The sequence below is a fragment of the Narcine bancroftii genome, chromosome 5 (genome assembly GCF_036971445.1).
Source record: "Narcine bancroftii isolate sNarBan1 chromosome 5, sNarBan1.hap1, whole genome shotgun sequence".
In the NCBI taxonomy this organism is placed as follows: domain Eukaryota; kingdom Metazoa; phylum Chordata; class Chondrichthyes; order Torpediniformes; family Narcinidae; genus Narcine; species Narcine bancroftii.
Window position 1 is genome coordinate 103,014,603 of NC_091473.1, and position 17,948 is coordinate 103,032,550.

At 40.4% G+C, this 17,948-nt stretch overlaps 1 protein-coding gene across 5 annotated transcripts in view; it reads right to left on the reverse strand.

Annotated features, from left to right (window-relative positions):
- The window catches only part of stil (STIL centriolar assembly protein), a 94,055-nt gene extending 78,971 nt beyond the window's left edge, over positions 1-15,084 (reverse strand). For 4 of the 5 annotated variants that reach the window (XR_011357820.1, XM_069938562.1, XM_069938561.1 and 1 more), the window contains exon 1: positions 14,872-14,978. The gene's annotated coding sequence lies outside the window, so the exon portion shown is untranslated. The other variant, XM_069938560.1, reaches the window with a different exon arrangement.
- Between the last annotated feature and the right edge of the window lie 2,864 nt (positions 15,085-17,948).

The window sequence follows — 17,948 nt, forward strand, 5'->3', positions numbered from 1 at the left end:
TTTTATTTCATTTTCCTTATCTTGCAGCTTAATGTACATGTTGGTTATAAATCTTTTAATTATCATTGTGTCTGTAATCACGTATTCAAAGCTACTTCCTTCAGGTAATCTCAAGCTGTTTCCCAACTTATCCTTTAAATAAGTTTTCAATTGATGATATGCAAACATTGTACCATATTTGTCATACCATATTTACCATATTCCATATTTGTCCTTCAACTGTTCAAATGTTAATAAATTATTTCCCAAAAAACAGTTTTCTATTCTTTTGATTCCTTTTCTCTCCCATTCTCTAAAAGAAAGATCGTCTATTGTAAAAGGGATTAGTGGATTTTGCGTCAATAGTAATTTTGGTATTTGATAATTCGCTTTTTTTCCTTTCTAAGTGGATCTTCTTCCGTGTATTAAGTAAATGATGCAGTACTGGTGAGTTTTTATATTGCACCAACTTTTCATCCCACTTATAAAGTATATGTTCCGGTACCTTATCCCCTATTTTATCTAGTTCTATGTTAGTCCAGTCTGGTTTTTCCCTTGTCTGGTAAAAATCTGATAAATACCTCAATTGTGGGGCTCTGTAATAATTTCTAACATTTGGTAACTGTAAACCACCTTGATTATACCTCTCTGTTAATTTATCTAACGCTACCCTTGGATTCCTCCCTTTCCACAAGATTTTCCTTATTATTCTCTTTAGTTCCTTAAAGAATTTCTCTGTTAAGGGAATTGGTAATGTTTGAAATAAGTATTGTATCCTTGGGAATACATTCATTTTAATCCAGTTTACACTCCCTATCAACGTTAGCAGTAATTCTTTCCATTGTTCTAAGTCTTCCTGCAATTTCTTTATTAGTGCCTGATCATTTAGTTTATACAAGTGGCTTAAGTTATTATCTAACCTGATCCCAAGGTATCGGATTGCTTGTGCTTGCCATTTAAGTGGTGATTCTTTTTTTCAATTCTGTATAGTCTGCGTTACTCATTGGCATCACTTCACTTTATTTGCATTGATCTTGTACCCCGATATTTCTCCATATTCCTTAAATTTCTTATGTAATTCTTTTACTGATACCTCTGGTTCTGTTAGGTATACTGTGATATCATCTGCAAATAAGCTGATTTTATACTCCTTCTCCTTTTTTTTTATCCCTTTTATATTATTTTCTATTCTTATCAGTTCTGCCAAAGGTTCCATTGCTAAGGCGAACAGTGAGGAGTATAGTGGACATGCCTGTCCAGTTGACCTACTTAATTTAAAGTGACTCAATACATATCCATCTACTGTTACCTTCGCCAACAGCCCATTATACAATGCTTTAATATTTTTCTGGTAGATTGAACTTCTATAATACTTTAAACAAGTAATTCCACTCTACTCTGTCAAAGGCTTTTTCTGGAGCAACAGCCACTGTTGGTTTCTTATTTCCTTGAACTGCGTGGATTAGATTAATAAATTTGCAGACATTGTCCGCTGTTCGTCTTTTCTTAATGAATCCAGTTTGATCTTGTTTTACTATTTTAGGTACACAGTCGGCCAATCTGTTTGCTAATAATTTTACTATCATCTTATAGCCTGAGTTAAGTAGAGATATTGGTCTATATGATACTGGTGTTAGTGGATCCTTCCCCGTCCTTTGTATTACTATAACTAGTGCTTTCTTACATGAATCTGACAAGTTTTGTGTTTCTTCTATCTGGTTCATTACTTCCAGGAGAGGAGGAATTAATAACTCTTTAAATATTTTATAAAATTCTATTGGAAATCCATCCTCTCCTGGTATTTTATTGTATGGCAGCTTTTTTACTATATCCTGTACTTCCTCTATTTCAAATGGTTTTATTAGTTTGTTTTGTTCCTCTTCTTGCAATTTTCGCAGTTCAATTTTAGCTAAAAATTCCTCAATTTTATCATCTTTCCCCTCGTTCTCAGTTTGATAAATTGTTCATAAAATTCCTCAAAATTTTCATTAATCTCTGTTGGATTATATGTAATTTGTTTGTCCTTTTTCCTTGAAGCCAGTATCATTCTTTTAGCTTGTTCTGTTTTAAGTTGCCAGGCTAATATTTTGTGTGATTTTTCTCCCAGTTCGTAATACTTTTGCTTTGTTTTCATTATGTTCTTCTCCACCTTGTATGTTTGTAATGTTTCTTATTTAATTTTTTTGTCCGCCAATTCTCTCCTTTTCGTTATATCATCCCTTTTTACTAATTCCTATTCTGTACTTACTATCTCCTTTTCCAACTGCTCTATTTCCCAATTGTAATCCTTTTTCATCTTAGTCACATAACTTATTATCTGCCCTCTAATGAAGGCTTTCATTGCGTCCCATAATGTAAATGTCTTTCACTGATCCTGTGTTTATTTCAAAATATGTTTTAATTTGGCGTTCAATAAACTCACTAAATTCCTGTCTTTTAAGTAGCATGGAGTTTAACCTCCATCTATATGTTCTTGGTGGGATGTCCTCCTGTTCTATTGCTAATAATAGGGGTGAATGATCTGATAGTAGTCTAGCTTTATACTCAGTTTTCCTAACTCTCCCTTCAATATGGGCTGACAACAAAAACATATCAATCCTTGAGTAAGTTTTGTGCCTACTCGAATAATATGAAAATTTCTTCTCTCTTGGGTGTTGCCTCCTCCATATATCCATAAGTTTAATTTCCTGCATTGATTTAACCATAAATTTGGCTACTTTATTCTTTATACTGGTCTGTTGTCCAGTTTTATTTAACATTGGGTCCAAATTAAGGTTAAAATTCCCTCCTATCAATACATTTCTTGTGTGTCTGCAATCTTCAAAAAAATATCCTGCATAAACTTTTGATCCTCCTCATTAGGAGCATATATATTGAGCAAATTTCAAAATTCTGAGTATATCTGACACCTTATCATTGCATACCTCCCTGCCGGATCTATTATTTCCTCCTCTATTTTGATTGGTACATTTTTGTTAACTAGTATGGCTACACCTCTAGCTTTTGAATTATAGGATGCTGCCGTTACGTGTCCTATCCAGTCTCTCTTTAGTTTGTTATGTTCCGCTTCAGTTAGCTGCATTTCCTGCACAAATGCTATATCTATTTTTTCCTTCTTCAATAAATTTAGTAGCCTCTTCCTTTTAATTTGGTTATGATTTCCATTAATGTTTATAGTCATATCGTTCAACATGGCCATCTTATATCTTGCATAAATCTCTTTTCCACCTCTTTGTCACCTCCATCCCCCTTTTTATCTCTTAGTTTTCTCTTATTACACTTAATATACGACAACACATTTAAGAAATAAAATACCCCCGCAGTTTCCACATCCACTAATACCTTAACCCCAAAAGTTCCCACCCACTCTCTGAGTTCACCCATGCCCCTTGCTGGGCAACCACAACTCCCCTTTTCATTTGGGTTGTGATCTTGTTCGCAGCGTCAACTGATTTTGCAGTGAGAATTATTCCCCCTCCACCCAGCCCTCTCCAGAAAACACTTTTTGTAAAAAAAACCACATATAACAAAGCTCTCTCTTCTTTTTATTTCCCTCCTTACTCCCTTCCTTCCCTTCTCTTTTCCCTCTTTAGTTCTTTACATATACATTGTTTTTACATCTTTATATATACTTTAATCGCCATTCTTCATTCTTGTTACATCTCTTCATCTCCTGTCCTACAAATGTTCTGTGAATTCTTGCGCTTTCTCTGGATCCAAGAACAGTCTGTTTTACTCCCCGGGTATAAATATTTTAAGCATGGTTGGATGTCTTAACATGAATTTATAACCTTTTTTTCCATAAAATCATTTTCGCTGTATTAAACTCCTTCCTCCTCTTTAAGAGTTCAAAACTTATGTCTGGGTAAAAAAATATTTTTTGACCCTTGTATTCCAATGGTTTATTATCTTCTCTAATTTTATTCCTTGCCCGCTCCAGTATAGTTTCTCTTGTCGTGTATCTCAAAAATTTTACTAAGATGGATCTTGGCTTTTGATGTATCTGTAGTTTCAGCGCTAATGCTCTGTGTGCCCTTTCTATTTCCATTTCTTCCTGCATTTCTGTCGTTCCCAGGACCTTCAGGATCCATCCTTTTATAAATTACTTCATGTCTGTGCTTTCTTCATCCTCCTTCAGGCCCACTATTTTTATGTTGTTTCGCCTACTATAATTTTCCAACATATCAATTTTCTGAGATAACAACTCGTGTCTTTAATTTTTTTGTCACTTTCTTCCTCGTCATTCACTTCCATTTCTACAGCCATTTCCCGCTCTTCCACATTCTCTATTCTTTTCCCCATTTCTGTCATTACCAGTTCTAACATTTGCATTTTATCTTATGTTCTTTTCATTTTCCTTTTAATTGCATTAAACTCTAATGACAACCATTCTTTTAGTGATCTCATTTGTTCTTCAAAAAAGACCATCAATATTCTGTTCATCAGATTACTTTTTATTTCTCTTTGTCCATCAGTTTTACCTCCTAGTTCTCTGTGAAGATCTTGGTCTTCCTCCTCTTCTTCTATGTCTGGATCTGTGTCTGTGTCTTCTTCTTCCTCCTCTTCTTCTATGTCTGGATCTGTGTCTGTGTCTTCTTCTTCCTCCTCTTCTTCTATGTCTGGATCTGTGTCTGTGTCTTCTTCTTCCTCCTCTTCTTCTATGTCTGGATCTGTGTCTGTGTCTTCTTCTTCCTCCTCTTCTTCTATGTCTGGATCTGTGTCTGTGTCTTCTTCCTCCTCCCCTTCTTCTATGTCTGGATCTGTGTCTGTGTCTTCTTCTTCCTCCTCTTCTTCTATGTCTGGATCTGTGTCTGTGTCTTCTTCTTCCTCCCCTTCTTCTATGTCTGGATCTGTGTCTGTGTCTTCTTCTTCCTCCTCTTCTTCTATGTCTGTATCTGTGTCTTCTTCTTCCTCTTCTTCTGTGTCTGTATCTGTGTCTTCTTCTTCCTCTTCTTCTGTGTCTGTATCTGTGTCTTCTTCTTCCTCTTCTTCTGTGTCTGTATCTGTGTCTTCTTCTTCCTCTTCTTCTGTGTCTGTATCTGTGTCTTCTTCTTCCTCTTCTTCTGTGTCTGTATCTGTGTCTTCTTCTTCCTCTTCTTCTGTGTCTGTATCTGTGTCTTCTTCTTCCTCTTCTTCTGTGTCTGTATCTGTGTCTTCTTCTTCCTCTTCTTCTGTGTCTGTATCTGTGTCTTCTTCTTCCTCTTCTTCTGTGTCTGTATCTGTGTCTTCTTCTTCCTCTTCTTCTGTGTCTGTATCTGTGTCTTCTTCTTCCTCTTCTTCTGTGTCTGTATCTGTGTCTTCTTCTTCCTCTTCTTCTGTGTCTGTATCTGTGTCTTCTTCTTCCTCTTCTTCTGTGTCTGCATCTGTGTCTTCTTCTTCCTCTTCTTCTGTGTCTGCATCTGTGTCTTCTTCTTCCTCTTCTTCTGTGTCTGCATCTGTGTCTTCTTCTTCCTCTTCTTCTGTGTCTGCATCTGTGTCTTCTTCTTCCTCTTCTTCTGTGTCTGCATCTGTGTCTTCTTCTTCCTCTTCTTCTGTGTCTGCATCTGTGTCTTCTTCTTCCTCTTCTTCTATGTCTGCATCTGTGTCTTCTTCTTCCTCTTCTTCTATGTCTGCATCTGTGTCTTCTTCTTCCTCTTCTTCTATGTCTGCATCTGTGTCTTCTTCTTCCTCTTCTTCTGTGTCTGCATCTGTGTCTTCTTCTTCCTCTTCTTCTATGTCTGCATCTGTGTCTTCTTCTTCCTCTTCTTCTATGTCTGCATCTGTGTCTTCTTCTTCCTCTTCTTCTATGTCTGCATCTGTGTCTTCTTCTTCCTCTTCTTCTATGTCTGCATCTGTGTCTTCTTCTTCCTCTTCTTCTATGTCTGCATCTGTGTCTTCTTCTTCCTCTTCTTCTATGTCTGCATCTGTGTCTTCTTCTTCCTCTTCTTCTATGTCTGCATCTGTGTCTTCTTCTTCCTCTTCTTCTATGTCTGCATCTGTGTCTTCTTCTTCCTCTTCTTCTATGTCTGCATCTGTGTCTTCTTCTTCCTCTTCTTCTATGTCTGCATCTGTGTCTTCTTCTTCCTCTTCTTCTATGTCTGCATCTGTGTCTTCTTCTTCCTCTTCTTCTATGTCTGCATTTGTGTCTTCTTCTTCCTCTTCTTCTATGTCTGCATCTGTGTCTTCTTCTTCCTCTTCTTCTATGTCTGCATCTGTGTCTTCTTCTTCCTCTTCTTCTATGTCTGCATCTGTGTCTTCTTCTTCCTCTTCTTCTATGTCTGCATTTGTGTCTTCTTCTTCCTCTTCTTCTATGTCTGCATCTGTGTCTTCTTCTTCCTCTTCTTCTATGTCTGCATCTGTGTCTTCTTCTTCCTCTTCTTCTATGTCTGCATCTGTGTCTTCTTCTTCCTCTTCTTCTATGTCTGCATCTGTGTCTTCTTCTTCCTCTTCTTCTATGTCTGCATCTGTGTCTTCTTCTTCCTCTTCTTCTATGTCTGCATCTGTGTCTTCTTCTTCCTCTTCTTCTATGTCTGCATCTGTGTCTTCTTCTTCCTCTTCTTCTATGTCTGCATCTGTGTCTTCTTCTTCCTCTTCTTCTATGTCTGTATCTGTGTCTTCTTCTTCCTCTTCTTCTATGTCTGTATCTGTGTTTGTGTCTTCTTCTTCTCTTCTATGTCTGTGTCTCTTCTGTTTTTCCTGATGAGTTGCTTGTATCTCTTTGTCGGGCCTCTTCTTGCTGTTCCTCCCCTCGGGCTGCTCGTCTGTTGTGCTTCTTGACGTTGGTCTTCTTGTCAATCTTCCCTCCATCTGTCTTCCACGTCTGTTTCATCGCACCCTCTTCTGGTGTCTTCCTTATCCTCCAGCTGAGAGCCCTGGTATCGGGCGTCCCTCAGCTGTTCGGTCTGTGACAACCTGCTCCTCTGCTGAGCCCCACTCCCACCGGTGTCCTCTTTCTCCTCTGATTGCGCAGTTGCGCACGCATGACTCCTCGCACAGTTGCGCACTTTTATTTGGCTCAGAGAGCCATTTTTGTAGTGCACCAGCTGGTGGGTCGTGACTCTGTGAGGCAGGGTCAGGCGCTCCTCGTCACCACAACATCCTGTTCCTTCCTACTTACCTGCCTTCTTCCTCCTTCTCCGGTGACTTTTTTTTTACTTATTTTCCAGCTGTTCTTACTTTCTCCTTCTTGGAACCCATCATCTTTCTCTTCTCTGTATCTTCATCTTCAATTTCTTGTACTCTATTTTTGTTAATGCTTTGCTTTTTCCCAACTTTTTTTCCTTTTTTCCCGGAGAGGCCTGGTTTTCCCGACCGGCCAATACTCCATCACATGACTCCTCCCCTAACTTCTGAAAAGATGAAGAAATATGGATTCAGTTTGTCAGATTTGTGTTTAGATGTGGAGAACAGATAGATACTTTCATATATTCTGTTTGGTTGTGTGAAAAAGTTAAACCTTTTTGGGATAAAGTTATAAAGATTTTGAGAGATTTATTTTAAATTGATCTGTAATTGGATACAATGATGTGTTTATTAGGTTATATGAATGTATTAAACATAAGATTGGAGATGAATGATCCACAATTGGCTTTTGTATGATTAGGGTTAGCAGTAGCAAGAAAATGTATAGCTGTTACATGGAAAAATGATTATAGAGTTGAATATACAAAGATAGCATCATGAATTATAATCGTGCTTATATTTGGAAAAAATAACCTACAATTTACGAAATAATTACTCTTTTTTGTTAAAATGTGGAGTTTATATTTAAAATATATGGCTATAGATTTTATGTAAATGACATGCACAGAGTTGGCATACCAAGCAGTCAATATTAAATACCCAGAAAAGTTTTTTTTTGTGTGTAAGGCTCCGAGGGGGAGGGTAGGTTGGGAGGGATTAGGTTAGATGAGGAGAGGAGGAAGGGAGGGAGAGTTTTTTTTGTATCTTATAATTTTTTTTGGAATGTAAAATCTTTAAATAAAATTTTCAAAAAAAGTGTGCAATGGGATTCATTAGGCCCTTTCAAACTGCCATGTAAAATGGATTAAACTGGCAATTTACCCAGTTAGCGCCCCACTCACACGGCAGCTTGAAAGGATCCAACCTGGTCAGCATGGTGCAAATCCAACCGGGTCCCTGACCTACCTCAGGGGTAGTCAGGGAACTCAGTTAAACTTACTCAGAATGCGTCCACCAGTGGCTTGAACAACAAAATGGCTGACCTGGTTACTCCTGTGACGCCAGTGCACAGGGAAACCCCTGGGCGAAGTGCCTGATGCAATCTGGGGGGGCAGAAGAGAGGGGGGAGGGGGTCACTGCTGCAATGGGGAGAGAGGGGGTCCACAATCCGGGTGAGTGAGGTTGTAGCCATGGGAGGGGGGGATGGGGTGGTGCCACGATCAGCGGGAGAGGGTTGCTGTCTTGGGGGAGACTCACCGATAGTTCCCGAGAGCATGACACATCACTTACCGTGTCATCGCAGGGGAAGGATCCCCCTTAAATTGCTGGGTTGGCGATTTAATGGGTCGATCCCCCTGCAGCTTAAAAGGTGCTGGAAGCACCTTTGCCCAATAATCACACATCACTAAAAGAGTCAGGGTAACAACTCAACAGTGCATTGAGGGTTGATTTTATACAAGATGACGGCAAGTTCAGTTTATCAACTGAAATAACAAATTCTCCTTAATTTATGAAACATTTGTACTTTGCAGGGCAAAACTGGACTGCATCCAGCCAAAACAGATGAACATGAAAGGATCATCTAAAATGGTTACACAAGGGAAAACCAGGTTAGTCACATGCCAAATACATCCCAAAATATTTCCATTTAATTTGTAGCTTTTTAGATTTTTAATTATTTAATTTACTACATTGGTTTCATAACTTTAAGATCTCAAGATTATGACATTTGATTACAGAATTAGATTATACACATAATATATCAGATCAATGAAAGTAGAAATTAATACAACAACAGAAGCGTAGCTAGTAAAAACACTACATTACAACACTACAGTTCATTTCTGATCCGAGATGCTGCGTTGAGTTTGCACATTCATCCCTGACTATTTATGCTTCTTCCAAGTGCTTTAATTTCCTCTCATATCCCAAAGTAGTACTGAGTGTTATGATGTCTGTTACTTTAAGTTACCCATTGTGTAGGAGACTGGTGGGAGGATGTGGGATGGAAGGGTGTGGTTGCATGGGAAAATAAGTGAAGATCAGGCTTCTTGGAATGTTCTTGGAGGCAGCATATGCCAAATGGCCTCAAAAGGAAACATAATCACTAAATACAAGCAGCCAGGCAGATAAAAAATACAGATGTTCTCCTTATGATACCCAATGATCTGAATTTGTTAACCTGGCATTTAATTAAAACTGAAGGTTGTCAGGGTGAAGAAATGGTTTACTGGTTACAATTGAAACTGAAAAGGTAGAAGTATTATTTACGGTCATTGTTACACAGCATGCAGAAACACAAAATGCTGGAGGAATTCAGCAGGTTAGACAGCACCCATGGAAGGCACTAGATAGTCAATGTTTCAAGCTTGTTTATTATCATCATCTGCTTGTATATACACCAAACAAAACAGCATTTCACTGGACTGAAAATATATTGGTCATCCTTCAGTTCAAAGAAGACACTTTGTTGTGCAGTTCATCTGTGAATATGAAGGTGACTTTGCAGTCCCAGTCTGGAAGTACAAAGTCCAGCACAATAGGGGCACTGGAAGTCTGCTGTTGTAATAACTGTGGCTGCTGCTCTGCGATGCCGTTCACAGCCTTTCACCATTTTTGGCCATGTCTGTCTTTGAAACTCATGTTGGATTCATCGCACAGGGCTTGCCAACAGGACCTGTCAGCAGCCAGTTTCTAGTTCTCTTGGCTAGATGCCACAGTAGCATAGGTTTCCTTCACAGAATCTTTATAGTGCTTGCATGGATGACCTTGAGGTCTCCTTCCGGTCTTTAGTTCACTATAGAGCAGCTGGTGAGGCATTCAGTGCTCATCCATTCTGATGACATGCCCCACCCACTGCATCTGGGTTCTGATGATCAGGGACTATGCTGGTGGACTTCGCGTTACCCAAGACCTACAGGTTGGAGACACGGTCTTGCCAACGAATGCCAAGGATGGAACAGATGGCACACGTGAAATTTCTCCACTTGTTTGATATGGCGCCAATACAGAGTCCAGGTCTCACATCCATACAAGAGAGAAGGGATGACCACAGCTCAGTAGACTTTCAGCTTTGTGGAGATGCGGACATTGTGTTGATAAGCACTCTATGGCACACAGTCAACCCAGAACCTAGCTGGGCTTGCTGATCCTTGAGTCAATTTCTTTGTCCAGAGGCCCATCACTTGAGATGATGTTCCTCAAGTATTTGAAGCTGTTTACATTTGTCACCTGGGTGTTGTCAACAGTGATTTTTGGTTCTATGGTGTTGGTGTTTGGCATCAGTCTTGTTCAAGTTGATGGTCAAGCCAAAGATATGATATAAATATTTCAGAATAATTTACTCGTTCCATTTATAAGAGATGCAATGTTACAGAATACTGTTCATCAATCTCACAGCCTGCAGAACAAACCCATTTCTCAGCCTGGCTATGCTGATTTTGATGCTCTTTACCTCCTTGCTGATGGTAGTTGGTCAAAGATCGTGATGGATGGTATGGAAACTCAATTCTTTAAGTCCTGTTTAAGCAACGATGCCAGTGAAGTAGTCAATAGAGTAAAGGCAGCCCTGTGATCTTCTCAGCTGTTTTAATGATTCTCTGAACTGACTTCAAATTCGATGTTTTACAGCTACCATACCACAAAATGATGCAACCAGACAACACTCTTAATTATGATCCTGTAAAATGTTAAAAATGGATGTCGATAGCCTTAAATTCAGACATACATCACAGTAACAGGCCAGTTCAGCCCACAAGCCTGTGCTCCCAATTAAACAAACCAGTACATTTAGAACAGTGGGAAGAAACCGGAGACCCCAGAGGAAAGCCAGATAGACATGGGGAGAATGTACAAACTCCTTACAGACAGCGTGAGATTAGAACCACAGTCCTGATCGTTGGTGCTCTAACAGCGTTGCGCTAACTGCTACGCCATATGTACCAGCCCTTGCCTTCTTCAACCTCCTTAGGAAGTGTAGACATTGATGTGCCTTTCTGACGAATGAAATGGTGCTGTAGGTCCAGGATAGGTTGTTTGTTATAAGCGTGCCAAGGAATTTTGTGATCTCCATGGTAGAATTATTGATGTGTAGTGGAAAATGGTCAACCTTCATCCTCCTGAAGTCCACGATCTTCTCCTTTGTCTTGACCAATTGAGATTCAGGTTGTTGTTCTTGCACTGTTTGACAAGCCTCTCAAAATCCTCTCCATAAGGTTTCGGCTGAAACAAGCCCTCTGGCTCAACTTCTCCAGGCCAACCAAGTTGCTTCATGAACTACTGTCACATGCCTGTGTTTTGCTTATACCGCTCTACATTGATTTGTCACATACCAAAATGCAGGAAAAGCTTTATTTTGCATGCTTTCCAGGCAAGTCAACCCATACAGGTAGTGTACTATAGTACGTTTCAGATTATCCAAAATGCTTGTGTCATGACTTTTTCGGTAACTGGATTTTTTGGATAATTGAGCAATTGCTTTAAGCAGACTAGTAGCATCAGCAGAATATTTGTATCAAGATTCAATTTATTATAATTTAAATGTGTCACATTACATAAAATTGATTTCGTCTGCTGTAAGGCAGATTCGCCATCAGCAAAAAAATGTCCGAAGCTGCCTCTTCCAATCAGAGAAAGAGAAGCAAAAGAGAGTTTCCTCCAGAGTGTCACATTCACCTCTAGTCACTGCTGCAGCCACAGAGAGTCTAGTCCAAACCATCGACAACCTGAGCTCCAGATCTGAACCTCAGATACCATCAGGAACCTTTCAGCACCCTCTCTCATCCTGGTTCCGATGCCAGTTTTGAGCCAATCCCCAGCAGTCTGCAATCCCTTGACTACAGTCTGCAGCAGCCCACAGCCTGCGTGGGTTCCTCACCTCTAGTTACCAATAGCCTGCCATCTGTGTGGCTCCTTCAGCCTCTGAGGCCCTCTCTGGTCTCCCACCTTAGTCACTGTCTTGATGGTAATTCCCTCTGCTTTACCTTCTCAGACTGGGGTTGTGGGGGGGCCTTCCCGTTTTCTGGTGCCCTGCATCAATCCTCCTCTTCCCTGGAGATTGCAACCCCTTGTGGATGCTGCCTTAGGAGCATAGGAGCTGCCATCTTGGAATCAAACCCCCACACCCCCCGTTGCAGGATTTTAAATAAAAACTACAGTTGGCTCCTTTAACGGGCCATTCAAAGCATATAGAAAGCTGACAGCAGAAGGACTGGGGGTAGGGGTTGGACCCCATGGGAGCACTGTGTCTCCACTCCCTGTGGTCCGCACCAGCTCTGGCAGCGCCACCATTTTTTTCTTCAGTGGTTAAACAAGAAAAAAAATGGAAGCGTTTTCAAGCCTGAAATAATGTTTAATTCTTATCAAAAGACATGATCTCTGCTTACAAAATAAGAAATGCATAAATTTAAGACCATTTTTTTCAACTTTCAAAATTTCGGATAACAGAATTTTGGTTAAATGGTTTTTCTATAATCAGAAATGTACTGCAATAACAAATAAACAAACAGCAATGAAGGAAATAGAAACCATCCTATCTATGCACCTGTCTAAATGTCTTAAACACAATAACTGAAGCAGCATCTACAACTTCCTCTGGCAGCTTGTTCCACATTCCCACCAGCCAGTATGGAAAATGTGACCCCTCAGGTTTCCTTTAAATTTTTCCCACCAGACTTGAAATCTATGCCCTCTAGTTTTAAATTACCCTTGTGATGGAAAAAATGTGAGCACTGACTACCTCTATGCACCTCGTGATTTTATATATTTCTATACCATCATCCATCAGTTTCCTACATTCCAGGGAAAAATAAATGCCTCAATACATTCAGTCTATCATTTTAGCTTAAGCCATCCATTTCCCAGCAACATCCCTTGGACATTTTTCTCCATGCTTTCAAGTTTAAGGATAACCTCCACCTATCTATGTAATCATAACAGCATACCATGGTGGAAAGAGCAGCGTACTTCAAGTTCTTCAAAATAAACAACTCAAATAACCTAACTTGGGACAAGAAATGGTCAAGAAAGAACCAACACCTCTACCTTCTTCAAGACTAAGGAAGTTTGGTTTGTCCCCTTAATCTCTCAACAACTTCTACAATTGCCCCACCCAAAGTGTCCAGAATCATCATGGTGTAGCACAGGAGTTGCTTTGCTCAATATCAGAAATGTAGCTCAAGACATAATATACATTTCCCTCCACTTCATTGTTTTCATCTACATCTCATGTTGTCTAGGAAAGGCAATCAAAATACTGAAGGATCAATCATATCCTCAGCCTGCTCCTGTTCATGCTCCTGACCCACGACTGCATTGCCAGATTCAGCTTCATCAAGTTTGCTGTTGAGTCAACAGTAGTTGGACTCATCAGCAACAATGATGAATCACACTACAGAGAAGAGGTGGAATCTCATGAAAAGGTATGAGTGTAACAACCGGAGTCTGAACATGGACAAGATGAAAGAGATGATCGTGGACTTCAGGAGGACAAGGAAGGACTACACATCAACAACTGTAGAGGATAGAGTGGAGAACACCAGGCTTCTTGGAGTTCACTTAACTAGTGACACACAACTTGTCCTCACTTGTCAGGAAGGTGCAACAGCAACTGCACTTCCTGAGAAGACTCAAGTGGGCAAGGTTACCAGCCACCATTATGTCAACCTTCTAATAGAAGCTCTATAGAGAGCATCCTTGCCGGCTGCATCAACATGGGGTACAGTTGCTACTGCAAAATGGAACAGGTCAATCCACAGGACCACAAGAGTGGCAAAGAGGATCATGGGAGTCTCTCTTCTCCAGCCACACTCCCCCCCCCCCCCCCCCACCCCACCCCCCACAATGATCTACCGGGATCATTGTCCTAAGAGGCACACAAAATCATTGAGAACCCCTTCCATCTTTCAGCTTCTTCTGTCAGGGAAGAAATGTGATACAGCAGTATCACCAGGTTGAGGAACAGCTTCTTCTCACAGGTAGTGAGAATGCTGAACAACCAAAGGAGCTGATCACACCAACCATCCGAGACTCACATGTGCACAAAACAATATTCATTGATATGAATGAAATACTGGTCCTGCAGATGTATTGTTATCTGTATGACTGTTAGGTCAGGCATTATGAGCCTGCACATTTTACACCGAGGACCAGAGAACACTCATTCTGTCATCTGGTTGTACAATCAGATGACAATAAACTTGGCTTGAACACATTCACTTCTCCCATCAGAAGTGAAAGCATACACAACAAGGGTTAAAGACAGTTCCTTTCCTGCAGCTATCCTGAATGGGCCCCACAACAATATTATCAGGCAGCTCTTGTTGTGTGATCTTTCTTTTCATTGCAATCATGTCCTCTGTCAACTGTTTACAGGAATGTGCGAACCTGTTAGTTTGGGCAAAGAACCCTTTGCAATTTTTGTGACAAAAATAAATTCCAAGTGTAGCCTCATCGAGACGAAAGAAAACAAAGGCATTGTCTGGTCCAAAATTCCAAAAGGATGCACACTTTTTAGTTCATCGGCAAGAGATCCTGATGTCAACTTGGGAACCATCACCTCTGTTGCCCTCGTCTCTTTAACACCGCAGAGACCACTGCAGTTGAACGCAGCACAGTGAGGGCAAAAAACATCCACCGCTACTACCTCCCCCTCTTAGTTCACCAGTGAATGAAGGAATAGGGAGAAAACTCCCACTGAGCCCCACTCGGCTTCACGAAGAGAGCAATACGAACCGCCACAACGGCTTCCTTCCGCACTCGCCTGAAGCGACACCATCACCCACAATTGAGCCATCGATCAGACGAAGTCCTTCCCCAACATTCCCAACGTCAAGAATAACTGCTTACAGCCAGAGCAATAACCAACATTCTGCCTCTTCCCGAATCCTTAGCTTCAATATTCCACCGACTTGCTGCTGCTTTCGTTCAAAAGTAAATATGGCGCCACATCCCTTACAGGACGCGAGATCACCAATCGCGCGCTCCGCCTCTCCCGCGCTGTCCAATCCCCGCCGCCTCTCCCGCCCTGTCCAATCCCCGCCGCCTCTCCCGCCCTGTCCAATCCCCGCCGCCTCTCCCGCCCTGTCCAATCCCCGCCACCTCTCCCGCCCTGTCCAATCGCGCGTCGCCTCTCCCGCGCTGTCCAATCGCGCGCCGCCTCTCCCGCCCTGTCCAATCCCCGCCGCCTCTCTCGTCCTGTCCAATCCCCGCCACTTTTCCCGCCCTATCCAATCCTGTTTCGCAGCGTTAACTTTATTCGAGACAGCGCCGCCCGGCCGCTTTGACCTATCACCCGCCACCGTTCTTTCCTTTCCAATCTTGCACCCTCATTCCAGCCCTGTCCAATCGAGAGTCGAAACAACTGAGCTCGTTCGACAGATGCGCTCACCTTGTTGAGGATAAGAAAGTGAAAAGTATCGTCCCTTTGATTTATCATCAAGTTAATGGGTTGACAGCATGTAGATCATTTAAAAAACGAAATTGATGGCAAGAGGAAAACAGAATGTGGCTACGTGTCAACAAGGCTCCTGCAAACACAATTACTACCGCCCCAAAGGAATGTAGAAGTGCAATCAGTAAATATAAATTGGCGGGCAGCAACCTCCTTTGAAGAAGACCGCAGAGCCCACCTCACTGACAAAAGGCAAAGGAGGAAAAACCCAACACCCAACCCCAACCCACCAATTTTCCCCTGCAGCCGCTGCAACCGTGTCTGCCTGTCCCGCATCGGACTTGTCAGCCACAAACGAGTCTGCAGCTGACGTGGACTTTTTACCCCCTCCATAAATCTTCGTCCGCGAAGCCAAGCCAAAGAAATATAAATATTAAGCGATTATAATCAGGCAGAAAAGCTTCTTTAAGATGGACAAAAAGGTTGTGAATGATATCAGTTCTGAAGAAAGGTTATCAATCCGTCGTTTAAAAAAAAGGTTTCTCTATTCACGAGAGTTGTCTGATCCGAATATTTTCATATCTGTTTTCTTTATTTAATATTAATCATGACTCGGAGCTTATTTCTTAATTCATTCTGTACTGAGGTAATTTAATGGATACTCTTGTGGTTAGTGTATTTTACATACCTGTTTGGCTACAGCATGTAAGAGATTGGCAGCGAATGTACATTGTATTTGTGTGTATGACAATACACACGTTGTTTCAGTTATTTAATAAGACTGTGGCTGATCCTTTACCTTGTCCACATTCCTGGGATATCCCTTAATATCCGTAACCACTTCACCAGCCTCCTCTGTCAATTTCAGAGCGACCCTACCAGCAGAAGCATCTTCCTTCTTCATTTTTTCACAAGAATAATGTCTCTGAGACTCCCTGGTCCACTCTTCCCTTCCACCCCCTTGGGCACTTCCCACTGTATTCAGAGAACATACAAAGCTTGTCCCTCATCTCCACCCACCCACCTCACCTCCATTCACCACCCAAATGAGGTAAAGCTTCATATGCACCTCATGCAACCTAATTGGCGTTGAGACACAGAAGTCTGCAGACCCTTGCCATCCAGGCACCCTCCAACCAGATGGCATTAACATTGATTTCTATTATAATATAATATAATATAATCTTATCAATTTGAATGTTTGATTAATAGATCTAAACAACGGTATTATGAATGGGGTGAGAAACCGCATAAGGTACTTGCATGGCAGTTAAAGAAAGAACAGATATCAAGGGTACCTTATGCGGTTTCTTTGTTGAATGTAGACAATAAAATAATAGCTAAAGTATTAGCGAATCGATTGGCTAAATTTTTACCTAAGTTGATACATGTTGATCAAACAGGTTTCATAAAGAATAGGTATGCTTCAGATAATATTCTTAGAGTAATTAGTTTGATTAATAAACATTGACAGTGCTCTGACCATCCGATGGTGATATCTCTTGATGCAGAAAAGGCTTTTGATAGAGTTGAATGGAACTTTTTATTTAAATTCTTAGAGAAATTTAAGTTTGGTCCTTTTATTGGTTGGATTAAAGCTTTGTACAATAAACCAGAAGCCAGGGTATTGACAAATGGTCAGATCTCGGAACCTTTTAAATTAACTAATTCGACTCGACATGGTTGTCCTTTGTCTCCAGTTTTTTTTTGCATTAGTAATTCAACTTTTAGCACAGTTGATACGACAAAATACACAAATACAAGGTATGGGAGTTTTAGATGAGGAGTATAAAATTAATCTATTTGCTGACGATGTACTGGTGTATTTAACAAACCCATCTCAGTCACTTTTACACTTGAAGGAATGTTTAACACAATATGGATCTTTGTCTGGATATAAAGTTAACTGGGGAAAAAAGTGAAATTTTACTGAAACGTGAAGGAGATTATTCAGTTTATAAGAATATTATTAATTTGAAGTGGACTGATCGAATTAAATATTTGGGTATAAATGTGGATATTGATTATCAATCTTTATAGAAATTAAATTATGTACCGTTAATGAAAAAGATCAAAGCTGATTTGATTAAGTGGAAGGATCTTCCTATAAATTTAATTGGAAGAATAAATACAATCAAAATGAATATCTTTCCACGTATACAATATTTGTTTCAGTCAATTCCGTGTTTACTTAATAAGAATTTTTTTTCAAGATTTAAATAAAAAGGTTAGGGAATTTTTATGGAAGGGTAAATTTCCGAGAGTAGCTTTGAATAAGATAACCTGGAAATATACATTAGGGGGATTACACTTACGACATTTTCAAAATTATTATGAGGCAGCTCAATTTAAATTTATTAGTTCATTAATGGATTTGGAACAGCCCCCTAGTTGGGCTAAAATTGAGATGGCGAATATT